Source organism: Haliaeetus albicilla, chromosome 20, assembly GCF_947461875.1.
Source record: "Haliaeetus albicilla chromosome 20, bHalAlb1.1, whole genome shotgun sequence".
NCBI lineage: Eukaryota > Metazoa > Chordata > Aves > Accipitriformes > Accipitridae > Haliaeetus > Haliaeetus albicilla.
Window position 1 is genome coordinate 17,239,772 of NC_091502.1, and position 17,361 is coordinate 17,257,132.

General features: G+C 36.6%; 1 protein-coding gene across 2 annotated transcripts in view; it reads left to right on the forward strand.

Annotated features, from left to right (window-relative positions):
• SLC36A4 (solute carrier family 36 member 4) overlaps window positions 1-17,361 on the forward strand; it is a 118,951-nt gene that overhangs the window by 57,932 nt on the left and 43,658 nt on the right. The gene's annotated exons all lie outside the window — the stretch shown is intronic.

The window sequence follows — 17,361 nt, forward strand, 5'->3', positions numbered from 1 at the left end:
CTAGTAGGAATCAGCAGTACTCATTGAATGGTGAGCATGGTCTCATCTAGGAATCAGTATTCCTGAAGATAACGAACTAAGTTTAGGTTTGTCTTTACTGCTTACATCTAAAGTGCTGAATAACATTTTTTTATAGCATCTTTTCTTAAAGATGTTATAAAAAATTGTTTCTAGTACAAAGCTGGATTCTTGACTTGACTATTTGTACTGAAATGAGCTGTTTACCTTAAAAAGAATCAAAACCGCCAAACAAGCAAAAAATGCTAGACTTTGGGTTTTTGGAGGGAAAGTATTGATGAAAGAGAATAGTTTAGTTTTGGCTGGTTCTGTTCTCTTGGTTAATGCTAATGTGCTGAATGGCAGCTAATAATTGCTTGTTGTCAAAGAGAACTTGAACATCCATCTTAAGGTCAAGCCTGTTGAGAGAAGCAGTTGAATGTTGACGGAATCTAATTACTGCAGTAAGCAAAGGGAAGTACCATTAACCTAATAACTTGCTGCTCTGAAAATACATCTGCTATGTGAAATTAAAAAAAAAAAAATGTGAAAAGCTTTCTTGAATAATGAAATGCAAATCTCCTGAAGCACCATGTAGTCTGTGTTCTGCTTCAAGTGTTCACAGTGCATCACGATCCTGTTAAGGTTTTAAGGTTGAGGATAGATGAATAGCTCTTGTAATACCTGAGAGACATCTAGATCAAAATGCTTCAAGCTTCAAAATGCTTTTTAGTGTTTCTTCAGGACCCCAGTAAACCAGTCTTAACTGTATCTTGGTGTCATGAGGCCCTTTAACTTCCACTCATTCTCTATTGCCCTTTATGTGCCCCTTATAACCTGCCCTGGTAATGATACCACAATAGATTTTAAAAGCTAAAATTCTTGTAGATACAAACTGTTGTTTACTGCTGAAGGTTTTGAGAGTTTATAGGTGAAAGATGTTTTCAGAGATGTGTCTGATGAGGAGACCCTGTGGTGAATAGGTTTAAAAGCACATTTCCCTGTTTGACTTGGTAAAATTATAGATGACTCCATGATATTCAGCCACAGTTTTTTGGGTTTTTTACTCAGTTTTATTATTGAGCTTGCAATTACTGAGTATTCTGGGAAGGCAAAACTGGGGAACAGTCTCCAAGAAAAGGAAGTAGAAAAAGAAAGAAAATTAGCTTTACAATCTGAAAGAGGAGTCTGTGAATGCTGAAAAGAAATGAAAGCAAATCAGAGGTGGGGTACCTTGTGAGCAGGACATGAAAATGGAACAGTTGCCTCTTGGGTATAATTAACTACAGTTGCGTGAATTGGGACAGGAAGAATCTAATCCAGCATGAATTGTGGTCCCTTTTTCCCAGAGATATGTTGACACACATTCTTTCTTCTTCTTCTTGTTTTCATGCAATTTTTCATTGTGATTTTTTCAGATTTCTTTTTTTTTTATTATAAACCAGCAGCTAATGGTCTTTCTTTTCTGAAGGGATAATTAAATACTTTAAAATGATGCAGTATAAAGTGAATGCTGTATCTTTATGTCTTTGAAAAAAATGTCTGTAGTAAAATTGAACCTGGTTTGTGCCATTGAAACTTATCTGTGATGCAGATCTCTAGAATGGATGTGCTGAAGCATTACAGGTGTTGCTGGGATATTTGAGAGTATTAAATTGTTTGCTGTGAGGCACACAAAAGTAAAATTAAAAGTTTGCTCTTAAATGTTTGATATTTGACAGGCTGTTGTGTGATATGTTGTATTTATCCTAGTTGTCATTTCAGGTTTTTTTGAAGTGGTTTCTACAAATTGTATGCATGCAGTATCTATAATAAGTTTTCACCAACAATTGTGTGTGTAAGCTCCCATGCTTTCACTCATCTTCTCTTTGTCATTTTTCATTGAAGCACTGGTTATAAACAGAATTGATTTAAATAATGCTTCGCTTTCACTAAGGGCAGAACATTGCTCCTAAAATGATTCAGAAAGTGTTTCTTTGATAGAGAGAAAAAATCGAAAACCTTTTAAATTGAGTTTTAAAAATGAAATGGTTTTGGTATCAACGACAGAATATGTTGTAATGTCTGGACCATTCAGAGGTCATACACTGATTAAAGGGGCTCTACTTGCTTGAAAATAATTCTCTGAAAAGAGAAACTTCAGCTGTGTTGCTAATAATGCATTAGCTTTTTAAGAGAAGTCTTGAAAAATTGGTTATTACTAGTTTTTGGGGCTTTTGCATTACTCAAATAAAAATTAGGTCATTGTTTTATCATTGCAGTATATCAGAAACTTTGCTGGGAAAAAGCAAACCTTGGAGTGATTGGAATTTTTTTTTTTTGTCTGGTAAGGTTTGTTTTTAGGTAAGGACTTGACAAATGACTGGAAATGTAACATGCATCCAAAAAACGATATGCATTGCTTAGGGTTATGCACTATTTACTTGCTCACTTTTGGGCACTTAGCATTGCAGGAGGATGATCGCAAGCATATTTTGCATTTTTAGAATTGCATGTTCTGCTTTCTCTGTTCTTGTTTCACAAAAGAGACCTTACCTGAAGCATGCTATGGAAAATGCACTTGACCCCTAATGTCACCAGTCTGAGCCAAGCCTTCAAGGCTGGGGCAGGGGAGGAGCGTACCCAGCCGTCAGGAAGTGTGTGTCTGGGCTGAGTGGTTGTTGCTGTGGGAGTAGGTCAGTCTTGGCTCACTGAGCCATTCCCAAAGAGCAGTGAGGTCACCTGGACTCTTTTTCTAGACAAGATTGGTAGTTAAAGCTGTTCAAAAGACTGTTTTTTACCGTATTGGAAAGGAAGTTACAAATAGATGTAAGAACAAAGTTCGCAGTAGCTGTCTGAAATTTCACATCTGTTCTTAGCAGGTTTTTCAAGACTCTGATATGCTATTATTCAAGGTAAAAGCAAATACTAAGGAGTATTTTTGCTGGAAGAATGCTAGACTGACAAAAGCATGCTTTTCCTTTGGTTATAGCACCTTGTTTGTACTTTTTGAACACGGAAACAGTGAGTGCAAATGACTAGACAGACCTTGTTCCCTACTGCTTTTACCCCTTCTTCCAATTTATTATAGTGTTACAATAGCATCTTAGTATTGCATGGGTAAAACCGCAAGTCAGATACTTCTGAATTTTAAGAAAAAGGAGGCAGAGGAGGAGTTCCCACTTCATTTGATACTGAACACTTCATTTCATTTGCAAGAGACATACATCTCTTCATCTTTGCTTGGATTTCACCGTGTATGGTGTAGCAAGTTGGAAGATCACACCATACTTCATAAATCATAACACTAAGCAGTTGTACAAACTAGATGAGCACCTTGTGCACTGACTGGAGGGATGAGCTAGGCTTGTGTTGGAAGTCCAGGCTAGAGCTGGAGACTGGGTTTGGTAGTTGTTGAAAGTAGGTGGGAGCTGGTCTTGAAGATAGCTAGGCAGAAATATGATTGAAAGCTGGACTAAGCATCACTGTGGGGGGCCAAGTTAGAAGTTAGGAATACACACAAACAGAAGGAATTGGAGGAGAGCCTCTACAGGATTTGGAAAGCAGTGAGAACAGATATGGAGGTACAGTGTTCTGTGGATACTCACCGGCTGCCCTCAGGTCGTGCTTGGAAGTTCGTCACTACAGGAGTCCTCCACGTACGTGCCTAAGGTTCTCCGGCAGCTAGCTGCATTGCAGCCTCTGCCTGATGACTTGCCAGCTTTGATGTTTGGTGGGTCAGTTCAGCTCATCGTAATAGTTAGAGACGCTCCTTGTAAGACGTAAGAGGACAGGAAAAATCTATCTGATCGTGCTGAGATAGTACAACCACATCCTTCTAGTTCCAGTAGGTTCTGTTACTGTTGCATATGCATTTTTATTCAAAGTGTAAATGCTTTTCATTTATTTTTCTCACAGATTTTATGTAGCGTTTGTGGTATTTGAATGTCAGGTAATTTCAGTACTTTGAAATATTTGTCAGGGTGGAATTTTTATAAAATCACGGTAAATACTTTAGACATTATATCTTTAAAACACATCACAAAAATAGTTTGGATCTGTAGTTGCCGCATCGGCTTGGATAAAGGTTGGGCAGTGTGCCCGTGGTTCAGCCCTTAGCTGAGCCTGTTACATGATGGGGTTGTGGCTGCTGCACATTGGGATTAACCAGTTGAGTGTGAAGGTTTTCAGTTTGCTTCTGAAGGAGCTGGACCATCCTGGCTGAATTTTGAAAAGCTTTGTTAATATCTTTACATAGAACAGTGTAAGTTTTACTTTTATCTTTTGAGAGACCGGGTTGTCTGGGAGAACAAGAAAAAACCTTCTACCCAAATGAGTCGTGTTTAGTGCTTTGCTTGGAATAAGCTGCCATTATATCATGAAAGTTTTTTTACTCTTCCCTGCTTACCTGGCACTGAGATCATAGTAGGGAAGAGTTTGGAGAGGTTTTGTTGAGCCTAAACATTTAATTCTCCTGTGTTAACAGCTTCAAAATATGTTGAGCACATGGAGATTGAGAGGACGTCTGGAGATCATCAGCTTCAACTGCCAAGCATTAGTCAATATTGGTGCTAAATAGCATCAAACATATTCACTTCTACTGATGCCTCTCAGAGAAAATTGTGGTTAAAAAAAATCAGGATGGGGCAAGAATAAAAGCTTCTAGTAGAATGTAAATGTAAATTTCTCACTTACTGTCTAGCAAAGGCTTACTCATGTTTTCTGCCAGAAGAGCATTGTTGCAGATGAGATTTAGCATCCTTAAAGAATCTGTAAAGTGCAACTTAACAGAGTTCAATGGCAAGGTTCATTCTATTACTTACTACATGGGAGAAACATACAAAGGAAAATCAACTTAGAATCGATTTAGGAAGATTTGCACAGAGATTGGAGACGCAAAAAGGTAAGGGACACCCTCCTGTTGACTCACGAGATTCAGAATGGACCGCCTTGCATTCTAAACTCCTGATGGAGCTTAGGTGTGGCTGGATCCAAACTTCATCTCAGACCTGGTCATCGGTTTATGGCTAAGAGATTCAAAGGGTAAGGAAAACCTCCCGTTGAGTTATGAGGTTCAGGAAGTACTCCCTTCCTTTCTAAACTCCTCAGAGAGGAGTCTAGGTGTGGCCAGATCCAGTCTTAGTCCCAGACATGGTCAGTGGTTTATGGCTAAGGGAATTATGTGTGCACAATCAATCCTTTATATCACTTAGTTGGGATTTCAAAGTTTAGCATGCTATCAATCACTTACTGCTCTGTCCAGGCATCCAAGTGTTAGTTCACCCCAAAGTTCGAACCCTCAGTTTCCTGAAACAGACTCTCAGGCATCGAATCTTATAAAAATAAATAATTATTTTAATAGAGTGGTACAGCAGCAGGGTCAGCTCCAGCGGGGTGCCTCTGGGGAGGGACTAGCCCGGGCAAAAAAATGCCTGGGCAATTATACCCTTACAGACTATTCACCTGCCCCTCACGCACTCTTCACACTCTCTTCACGCACCTTCCAGACACCCTTTGGTCCAGTAGTGATTCTGGCTGGACACCTTCTGACTCCTTATTGGATTCCTTCACTGTCTCCAGACAGGCTGTTCGTCATCTTGTTGAGTTGCAGGTGCTGTTGAGGGTTGTAGCCTTGAAGCCTCCTTATCTCATGATTTACGCTGGCTCTGGAGACCCCTGTTTTGACTAAGTAGGTACATGTTCAGTAAATCTAAGTGAAAGTTTACAGCTTGTGACCTAAGGCTTCAGCAAACCTAGCTACTCGTGCTAGGTAAGTAAAGCTAAGCAAACAGCATATTAAATCACACAACATTATAACTCTAAGTGATTAATTCTATTTAAAACCTATTTAAGCTAAATGACTAACATCTCTTAACATGGAGAGGCGTCCCTGCTTAAGGGGAGAGTTGCCTGGTGTGCAGCAGTTGCTGTCCAGGGAGAACTCGAATTGGGCTCATCCAGCAATCTGTCCTTGGTAAAAGATCTCGTTGCTGGAGATCACTGCCATGCAGCCACGCTGCCTAGCTGAGAGAGCTCAAAGAAGGCTCACTTCGGCTGTCATATTTATGGGATAAAGTGGTTGGCTCGTAGTCAAATTGCATACAATGGGAGAGGTATGCACCAGACTCCTTGTACCCACAACTTTCACTGTGTCGCTCTGCTCCTTCAGGGGTCTCCTAGAGGAGTTCTTGGCCCACCTACGGCTCAGACCTTCACCTCCTTTGGAGCCTGTACCAAACTGCTGCTCATTTGGTTAGGGGGGGTTGTGTGTCACAGGCACTAAAATTAAATTGTGCTTGCTGGAGTTGTTGGAAGAATTAAAAAAAGAAGTATTGAGAAAATAGTTTTCATCTGAATGGTGGCAGCAAATCCATGAAGAAGTAAAGGAATACAACAGAAAAGAATAATTTAAGCAGTACTTTAGTTTTTAAAGAATAAGTTGCATTTGATTTCTTAGTTTCAAGATAGTAATGAAAGAATTTTTTTTGTGAATTGGTAAAAGCTGCTGAAGAGCATCAGCAAATATAATGGAGAAAACTGAAGTTGAGAGTTAATAGTATCTTTCTTCCACACAAGAAATATAGATTTATTTTTTTTTAATAGCTTAATTTAGGGCTGTATTCCTGCAGCCACAGTGCTCCTGTTAAAATGAAAATTAAGAAATGTTGCATTTGAATGTGGATGTGGAGATATCGGTTGAATTGTCAGCTGTTTTGATTGTTAGCTTGAAATGAAACAAATTTAATTGAATGGCTGATCCAACTGAGCATGAACTGAGCTGTTAGTGAGCTGCTTTCCATTAAAAAAAAAACAGCCGGAGCTTAGTGTGTAATTTTACCAAGAGAATAAATGCATTATTCACTTGAACTTATCAGTTATGCTTGTCTAAATATTCCCCTGTTTCAAATGTACCTTGTTTTAGGAAAGAACAGTTCTTGATGCTGAAAAATTAGACACAAGATAACATGATGTTTACCAGTTATCTTACACTGTTTAATGACATTGTGCCAATAAATTAGTGGCTTAGAGTAGCTACAGCAGAAGTAACATGAAGGAATTTTAAGATCTGTATAGATTTTAATACATGCTTTTAGGATTAAGTGATAATCACTTACATAGAAGTGGTTTGTGTATCAGCCATTGGACACAAAATTTTTTAATAAGAGTTTGTTCATTTTAAAGGGTAATATTAATGACAGATAAATTGAATAGTTAACTTTGTGATTTAAAAAAAATCCAGATGGGATATAGAATATTTGTGTGGACTGCTAACAGGCCTCTCAAAGTGGGCTTAAACACAAAATAGTTGTTTATGAATTGTCAAAGGAGTAAAATGAAATATTTGATTAATTAATTAAAACAATTTTTTTTTTCATTGTGGGTTTGTATATATTTTTGGGGGTATGGGTGGCTGATGACCATAATTCTTATTTCCTGCTAGAAGATCCTGTGGTGTGGTTTTCAGTTGGGAGATGAGAACAAGCATCATTGTGTGGGTTTTGGGCATATGCTTAGGCATGAGAAATAAATATGTGAAATCTAGTTTCTTCCAACCTTTCTGAATATCTTTGCAAGACGAATGGATCGCTTAATATCAGGGTTATATCCTGATTACAATTTCTTTCTTTTGATATGCCGTTATGAATTATGGCACATCTTATGAGTTGCCATTGGTGTAAGCATCACTTTATGTATGTATAATAACTAATGTTCTTTCTCACAGTACAAATATTAAACTTTTTTTTACACTATTTTAACATATGGATACCAAATGTCTACCAATTATGATTAATGGTTAAATGTTATGGATTATCTGAGTGGTGCTAGAAGTGTTTCTTATTGCTGGTTGTTCTAGAGACGTTAACTTGTGAAGGCAAGTTGTATGAGATAACAGACTGGGGATTTTCTTTCTAAAACTAGCACTGCTCCAGAAATAACTCTAGGGTCCAGCAGAATGGTCTAGTGTTAGTATTCATCAAAGCCTTATGAAGCCAACTGGTTTAGTTCTTCCTTTTGATCTGTTGCTTCAGCCAGATCTTCTTTAACAGTGACTCTGATATGGACCCAAACAAGATAGTACTTGCAAATTATTATGTTTTTAAAATCTTACACAGAAAGTGAAGGTTGTGAAGTAAATTCCTGAAAAGTTAAAACATGTCCTGCTTTTTTTTTTTTTTTTTTTCTTACTGCTGTGTAGGTTGGACCTCCTTCCATTCAGGTGTTCATTAGGATTCTGTGAATAAATTCAGATTTTGAAGTGCAGCTGTTTTCCAAAATTTTTTGTAGGTATGGGACAGGAAGAAATGTATAGGCTTTGTGATTGAGGTGGAAAATAGAAAATTTTGAAAGATTTGTAGTAAGAAAATTGTAAAAATAATTTAAAATAACAGCAGTGTCATAAAATTTGCTTGCTTTTTCTTTGTGAGACATTTGTTTTATTATTTTAAAAATTGTTTAAGAACAAATAGTTTAGCAATGCATTTATGTATTCTGAAATAGTTGATCCTATCCTTGAACAGTAATTATTTCCTAGTAAACAGACCTTATTACTTGCCACAGTTTAGTGTTTGCATTAAATACGTATTTTACAACTCTGCAGGAATTCTTGTGGAAAAGCATTATGGTATTTTAATTGAAAATTGGATTATAGCAGAGCTTTTTTTTTTTTTTTTTTTTTTTTTTCCAATTTATAGTTCCTTTTACAGGCTCCTTGGCAAAATTTATTCACTTATTGTGAAGTGCAAGCTGAAGATTCATAATGCCATTTACAGTCTAACTGTGGCAGTCCATGCTCTGAAGATTTTAGGTGTTGCATGGCATAAGTTGCAAAGCGCTACACGGGTTAAGAGTCATCTAGTTTAGCATGTAGAAGTTTGTTCCATGGACCTCTACACCTGCAAAAATCATCTTAGCCAGACTCCTTGTAAGCGAGGGAAACAGGTGCTTGAAAGGGCACATTTTGTCTGATCTATTTTACATATATTTTATATGTATATATTTTATATTTTTAGCTTCTGGACTAAAACTGGAGTTGAACTGGGCCAACTTCTGGAGTTGAACTGGGCCAAAGAAGTGCTTGTTTCCTTCTTTGGGCTATTTGAAGGAATATAGGTGAGAAATATATCTAGCATTTGGTATGATGGATCCTTCTCAGGAAGAGTCAGAAGTGATGCTGAATATCATGCTCAGTTTCCTGCAATTCAGTCCTATCTTCCCTTTCTAACAATAATTTTAAAACTAATCAAGTCTGCTTTTATTTTTTGTTCCACTTTATATTTTCCATCTGTATGCTTACAAATATAACAAAATGGTGATCTGAAAATTCTTTGTCCAAATAACAAAAATCCATATATTCTCTAGCTCATGGAAAGTGATCTTTGTAACATGCTTATGACTGTATCTCTCCGTTATTTTGGCCCATTATATTTCTATGCATGAACTGGCTTAGAATAGAAGGTCATTTATGGAGTGCCTTCTTAAATGTCATATACGAGCCAGTGATTTTTCTGTCATACTTATTGAGTGGAGCAGCTATTTTCGCACATGCTCCTTATGCATTTTACATCTATCCAGTGGTTCATAGACTTGAAATTTCTACAAGATCCAAAGATTCCTAAGGGAGAAGTAAAGGAAAAGGCAGATGGAAAACCACCCCTTTTTCCTAGTGCCCAGTTAAGAGGAAATAGGTAATAGTGCTTGACATTGTTAAAAATATCCTCATTATTTTCAGGAGATTGGCATATGTCTTCCTTCCTCCCTTTTGACATGCAACAACACAGATTTGAAAAATATATTGTGTTAATGGGGATACCAGAAGTAATAGGATGCCATGCTATGCTTACTTGGTTGATCTGAGTTGAATATTATTGAATATTTATCTGTACTTTTTCACTTGATTAAGGTCCCACAGTGTAGATGTAGTGATAATGAGCAACACCGATTTACAGTTACAGAAAGTCTGAGGGAGCTCTAGCACAAGTGATATCCCATTCACTTTTTAATCCTTATGTTTTCAAAGTCATGTTCAAGGATTCATTAGTTTGTTCTTTCCTGTTGCATCCTGTAAGCTTCTTTTTTTTCTTTTTTTCTTTTTTTTCTTTTTTTTTTAACCTGGAACTTTTTCTAGACCTGACTTGCACTGTAACCCAGACCTTTGTCCTGGCACAAGCAGAAGAGCTGTATTCTAGAGTTTAGGAGATGGAGGGAAGAAGAAGAATATCTTTGCAGTATGATTTTATGATATGTGAATCAAATTAACAGCTCACTGCTTACAAATGTAGGGATATCTTACCCTTCTCTCTGTTTTTCTTTACCCTACCCTGGCATGTAGCCCCATATTCTTCCTCATGCTGGCTCTGGCATTCAATCAGAAAAGAGCAGATCGAATTCACTAATCAGCACAAACACCCATGTTCTGTGCTTAACTGTTTTGTGTTATTTTTCAGTTCAGTGAGTGATGGAATGTGTTGTGTTTTGACTTGCAGTAATGGCTTATTGATCAAAGCTGTTCCGTAACATAGCAAAATAAAAATTCTGTCTTGTTCCTCAAAGTTAAATTATGTTTTTATTTCATATGGACTTCTCTGGTAAGGTTATCCAGACTATAGTTCTTCCTTTAGTAAAAAGTATCTTGGATCACATTACTGTCCTGTAAACTGGTAACTCATTAGCAAGGCATTTCTGTGGTAAAACAAAGTAATGTAACTGATAATCATACAATATCAGGCAGTCCCTTTTTAATTATAAGCTTGAAAATTGCAACAGGCTACTTTTGAAGTTTTATATATTCCACAGTGTGTCAGCAGAACATCCTACCTACTGATACACCGTGTTCTCAAAGGGCAGTTTTGACAAGATGACTGAGTACAGAAGATACACTGGATGCTTTGATTCTGCATTAAGGTTGAGCTGCCTTAATTTGTGTACTATCTTGGCTGATTTTTGGGACAGTGCTTCAGACACACTCTAGTGAGAGGGCTTAAATGAAAACGACATCAGAAGTATGTCTGTGATGTGCTAAAAACCGCTGTTTAATATTAAAGATAGTTTTCTAGCAAAGAAGTATGTAGACGAATTTTCAGATAAGAGCAGCATTGATGTGTGATGACTTCTGTTCACCACAGTCCTGACTGGTCGAGGAAAAAGCCTATGTATGTTTATTTACCTTCCCATATGGATGGGGTTTTGTGATTGTTCTTCACTGTTGCCAATAAGAAGTTGCAGTAAGACTAAAATTGTTCTTTTGATCTTTTTTTTTTTACCTTCGGAAGCTTTTTCCTCCAGCTGAATCTCATAAGATGTTTGTCATGCTTAAGTTGGTATCTAGTATGTTCTGTAATTGCAGATAATGGCATCGCAAACCATAGGGGATGAGTTCTGTTACTGTGTCCCACAGAAAGAAAAAAAAGGGAGGAGGCAGCAGTTTGGGATATGAGACTAAAAAGGTACATATTGTTTTATTCTATTTTTGTGTTCTCCTGGAGCAAGTCAATTTTAAAATCCCCTTGGCAGATTCTCTTTTATTTTTATCCTGGTGCTTTAGAAATTTCAGACCAGTTCTATAAATGTAGTGAGTCTTAAGTTACAGAAACAAAATTATTTCAATTAGGATGAGTAGCGCGGCTGTGTGGTTGATTTTACAGAGTATGGTTCATAAAGATAGTTGATGCAAGATGGCAAACTGAGATTTCTACAGCCTGAGTCAAAAAATTAAGTTAGCTTTCAGGACAGAGGTGTCCTCTGTCTTCTCACAGGTGCTAGGACTTTATAATGCACGTTATGTAATTGTATGGTATGAAGCAGGTCAGGGAATTGCTCGAATTACCATTTTGGCTATAGCTCTTGGGCACTGTGAGACCTTTGACATTCAAAATTGATTATCCAGGACTACCAAGACCACTCATAGGACTGTTGAGTAAGACCTTTCATTATCTTGAACACTTGTGTATGTCTCAGTTCTTTTAATTGCTTGTTAGTATTTTTATATTCTGTTTTATTTCCTTTGAAGGAAACAATGATATAATTGGTCTAAGCAAAGTTAAGTGGAGTACACACATGTATTATGCAGATCTGAAATGGTTTAAAATTCGTTATGATTTGTGCAATAGTTCTGTCTTGCTGTCCTCTTGTCTATTCTAAACTCAGCAGACTCTGACCAGGTAATGAATAAATTACAGTCTTTCAAGGACAAGGAAAGTATAGATATATGAGGGAGCTGAATTTGAAGAACCTCTTCCATATGATTCAGTATGGATATATAAGTTTTTAAGGAAAAATAATTCCTTGCAGGTGAAAGTTCCGTATCAAATAAATGTTACTTACTGCATATAATCCAATACCTGTTTGAAATGAGAGTTGAATTAGTGTGCTATACCTATTTTTTTTTCTTGAATTATTCCAGCTGTTTACTGTCCTTTCAGTGGTATGGTGCGCATGTGCATTGTTGCACCATTGCAATACAGTTAATAGATTAATTTGGGTGCTTGCATAAATATTATCTTTCTGCATAAAAAAATATTTATGATGACAATGCTATGCTCTGAAAATACAAGAATTTATATTATGATTACCATGATTACATGAAATATTTGTTGGTATTACTTACCTGAATGTTTGAATGAAAATTGGAGACATTTAATTTCAAAATATCTTTTAAGAATTATGTTGATGCTGACTGGTTTCTTTTGTATAATTGTGTAGTGGCCTCTTAGAAACTATACATACTCTATCATTTTAGTACTTTCTTTGACATGCCATAAAGAAGGACATTCATCTGTTCTGGGGATAGGAGAGGAAACATTCTTGGAGGAGTGTTCTTAAAAGCTCATTGATGTATTATTATTATTTTTTATTTTTTTATTTAGTTTGTGTTATTTAGTTTTATTTATTTGGTTTCATAATTTTGTAGAACTTGACAAGCAGCTAAGATATTTGCAGTAACATTGCATCTGTGGTATGTAAAAGAAAGTTTTATATCTAAGTCTGTAAATACTTCTGTTTCAGTTTTTAGAGGTTAAACAGCTCTTGCAGTGTTAGAGTCAGTATTTCAAGTTCTTTTTAAAGTAACATTTTAGTTTCTTCTTTTTTCTTAAACTCAGTATTTTGTAATCTTGTAAACGTGAATGATATGCCAAGATAACGAAGAGATTTCTTGCCAGTTGCATTCTACTTAAAGTACAAGGTATTATGTTCAGGTTTATTAGTAGCTTATAAGGGAAAAGTAGAAGGATGTACCAAATGCCAAGGTTGTTTTGTATTGTAAAGAAGAATCCAGGACAGAAAAAATGCTAAGCGGTGTTTTCCTGTAGAATCACTTGCCCCAGCTCTAGTGAGTTAGTTAAATTTTAGCTTATTGCCTTCAATCTGTGAAACAATTTAACAGAAATTAATTAAAGGTTTTCAAGGAAAGTGTGTCTAATCAGATGATTTGGCTACAAACATTGACTGATTAGTTTGAAACATAGTTTCCACCACTGAAGACTAGTTGGTTCAAAGTCAGGTTTCTGGAGGAATTAGGTGTATACAATCGTTCCATCAATGTACATCCCTCCCCCCCCTCCCCCCAAGTAGCATTTAAAATCATAGAATAATAAGATTTAAGATTGGAAGGGGCCTTTGAAAGTCATCAGTCCAACCTTGTGCTCAAAGTTAGCCTAACTTCAAACTTTTCAGCCACTTCAGAAAGAAGGCTGGTGGTCTGAATGATGATTGAATTAATACAATTTTTTCATAAAACTTGTCTTAAGTATGGGTTGGAGAACCAGGTGTTTCCACTACTGGGAAGATGGGTAGAATTTAATATTGTGTGTTCTGTTCAGCATTAGATGTTTAGCCTCAATGCTCAGCTCTGGACTACTAGTAAAGTATAATGCCTGTTGGGAAGGCAGTAGGGACATGTGGAAGAGAAACTGAGGGAGGCAACTTGGGCGGAAAGTTAGAAATCCATGAGAAAGTTGAATGGCAACGCTAGCAGAATCTTCTTTCAGGAAAATACTGAGATGGCATATTTTATTTTGGATTACTCATGCATATATCTCCTGTAAAGAAAACTCAGGCCACACTTTACAAGTTAAGGAGGAATGACTATACATTGTTTTCAGGAAGCCTGTTGAAAGTTGCTGTAAGCATGCTGCAGTATATTATTAGGCTCAACAACAAAAAGTCCTAATACTGCCTCCTGTGCAAATATTTCTATGAAATGGATGAATTCCAATATCAAGTGCATCAATGAGAAACTTGTAGTTGGACAAAAACATCTGAAAAAAGGAAAATGTTTCATAGGGTTCAATAACTTCTTCTATCCAAAGGCACTAGGATAGTAAATTTGACTTCAGAATCTGGCTCCTGCCTACTGGGTAGAAAGGGGGGTGGGAGAGAGGGTAGATGGGGACTGTTTTTTCTCTGGGTAAGTCTTACTTATGTGATTGATTATACCATATTTTGAATCATGGTATCTGAACAGATTTAGCTTGTGCCTCAATAGCAGAGAAATATTGCATCTAGGCCACTTACTGGAGGCTGCCATTTCTAAGAACAGGGAAGAGTGGTATCTCTCTGCATCTTTTTGCCTTTTTAACACTTTTGTGATTGTGGCAGATCAGGAGCACTGGCTAAATCTACAGAGCTAGTCATTAGCTTTTTGGTTACTCTTCCATCTCTACAGTCTGTTGACAGTCCCTCTAGCCGGAGTGCATCTTATGCAGCTGGGAGTTACTACACCTATTTTTAACAGTTACATCCTATGATTTTTTTTTTAATATATATAAACATACATATTATAATATTTAATATAACTACACAAAATGAAAGTCACGCCCTGCAATAGCTTAACTAGCATATATATACTGTACTATATGCAGTGTGGTAGGTATTCAGATTTTTGTTCTCCCATTGGCAGCTTTCAGTCCCTTGTTTACTGTTGACATGATTTTTGATATATTGCAAAAAGTCTCACTGCCCTCTTTGTTAGGAATAAATCCAGTTCTCTTGTATCATGGTCTCACAATGGCAGCTCTCATTCCCTCTTCCCTGGCTCCCAGTGTTGCTTCTCATGCTCTAGGTTAGCAGAATTCTTGTCTTGTCACACTTCTATCTTTGTAGCCTTTGCTAAATCCCTCTGTCTGGATTAAGATCAAGTTCTGTGAACTACTGCATTTTCACTCTACTGGTACCTGCTCATGATCTTGCTAATTGCATTCTCCTTGACCTTTTAGATCTCTACATCCATTTTAACTACTTGTTGGAAAAGCCACTGAGTCTCTTGTTCTGTGTTTATCCACTGTTTGTCCAGTATCCAAACCCCTTTTGTTTTGTAACTTTCCTGCATTTATTTTATTGTTTTCATCTTTATTTTTATGCCTTTCCCTTTATGCTTTGTTTTAATTGTCTGACATAATTAATCTGTAATATCAGACAAGGAGCCAGAGCACTATTAGTATAAATGCATGGAATGAGCCTCTATTATTATGTGGCAAGTCATCAACTTGACAATATATTCTACATCTGAAGTCTCTAAGTGGTTTGGCTAAGAGAGCTGCAATTATGTGCTTTATGTTTCTTTTAATTATCCCTATTTGCTAGTTACTGACTATATTTCTTGTTGGAACGTGGAGGCAAAATAATTGCAAATACTTGCTGCAAAGTGCACCACTGAGAATATGGTAACAGTTTAATTTTAAGACCTGGTGCTTGGACATATAGACTTGGCTAAAAGAATTTACTATTCAGTTAGATGCAAAATGGTACATTCTAAAGGTATGTGGAGTTTGATTTAAAATTTCGATCTTGTTTCAAGATTGCCATCTGGAAGTTACATATTTTGTGGAAATGTCCAGTAGAGTTAATATGCAGCTTGGAGACCTGAATGAGTTTTGATTACAGAAGTACATATTCTAGATTTGTAACTCTTGGGAAAACAGGGTAATCATTTTGGATATCATTGCTTAAATTAAAGCCCTGTCTGTACAGTGAAGTAATTTTTTAACAAATTCAATCCAAAATAATATTTAGTGACCTAGAAAGAAATTGCAAGGCAGCTAGCTGACGTTAAGGAAAGGTTAAAGTATCATGAATGAAAATTAAAATAATTCATATTGGTGGCTCTATTGAGCTGGGTATCTTAGATCTAATTCTTACTCAGCTTTGTGCCAAATAAACTGTGGAGTAGTGATAAGTTAACCTGCCTCCTGAGGGTACAACCATCTGATGTGGTATTGTGAGAAACTGTGAATTGCTTGGCAATGTTAGCATTTCTTCAGTGGAAGAAAAAGGACCAGAATCCTTTGTGTTTTGGGTCTTGCCAGGCGCATTTCCATGAGTCAGTGTTTTAGAAATGGCTCTTTATAGCCTTTTTTTAATTGCTAGAAAGAAATGCCATCCTGTGTAACTCTTTGTCCACTTCAAAGCGGAGAAAAATGCTTGAAGTGTTGGGCATATCAGTCTCGGTTATAAAGATGAATCCAGTGGCTTATTACCCATGCTGTTTTATTTGTGTATTTAAATTTTTTTCTGTGTTGCATTTATCAAGTTTCAACTTTTAGTTATTGTGCTTGCTTATCTTTTTTTCTGCTAGGTTTAAGGATTCTTTCTTACCACACTTTTTGTTCCGCATGTTAATGCAAGCAGGCTATGATTAATTTATAGTTGGTGTACTCTTTGGTAAACTAAATAGACTGAGCGTAGGAGGCATTTTCCAATCCTTCTTGTTTAAGACAATCTTTTTTTTGTGCAGAGTATAAAAGAATACTCATACAGTCTCTTTCACATATGCCAAAACAGAAACAATTTTCCGTACAGAGCAATAACTTCCCTATTTTTACTTATATTCTTTCATGTTTATGACCATGTTATCGCTTTTGGTTGTAATATCAGCCTCATGTTCACCAGGGTAGCTGCCATGTTCCCAAGACAGAAAAGCAAAGTCTTTTGTTCTAGACTAGGAGCTCTAGGGCTAGATCCTGTGCCCCTTTCCCCAAGTGTCAGGATTCCTTTCTCTAGTTTCCTATTTCCCACAATGATTGTCAGCTCTGACAGTAAACAGGTTTTTTTCCCCCGTTTCAGGACAGAAATGTTAGATGATTGACATTTAGGAACTGACTTTCATTGGAAATAGCTGTTCAGTAGCTGGCAATGAAGATATGATCACTAACCTGTAACTAATGAGTAGTTCAGGGATCAATTTTTTTTTTTTTTTTTGTCAAAATGAGACCTAAGACTGAATTCTTTCATTTTGGATACAGCAGTTTCCAGTTAGGAAATTCTTAAATTTAATTCTAGAGATTCTGTGGTATATTAGTACTGCATGATGACATCCATGACACACTGTTTGGATTAAGGTATCGCATACTAAAGCAGTTCTTCTCTTCAGTAATTTGTTTTTTAAAAAAC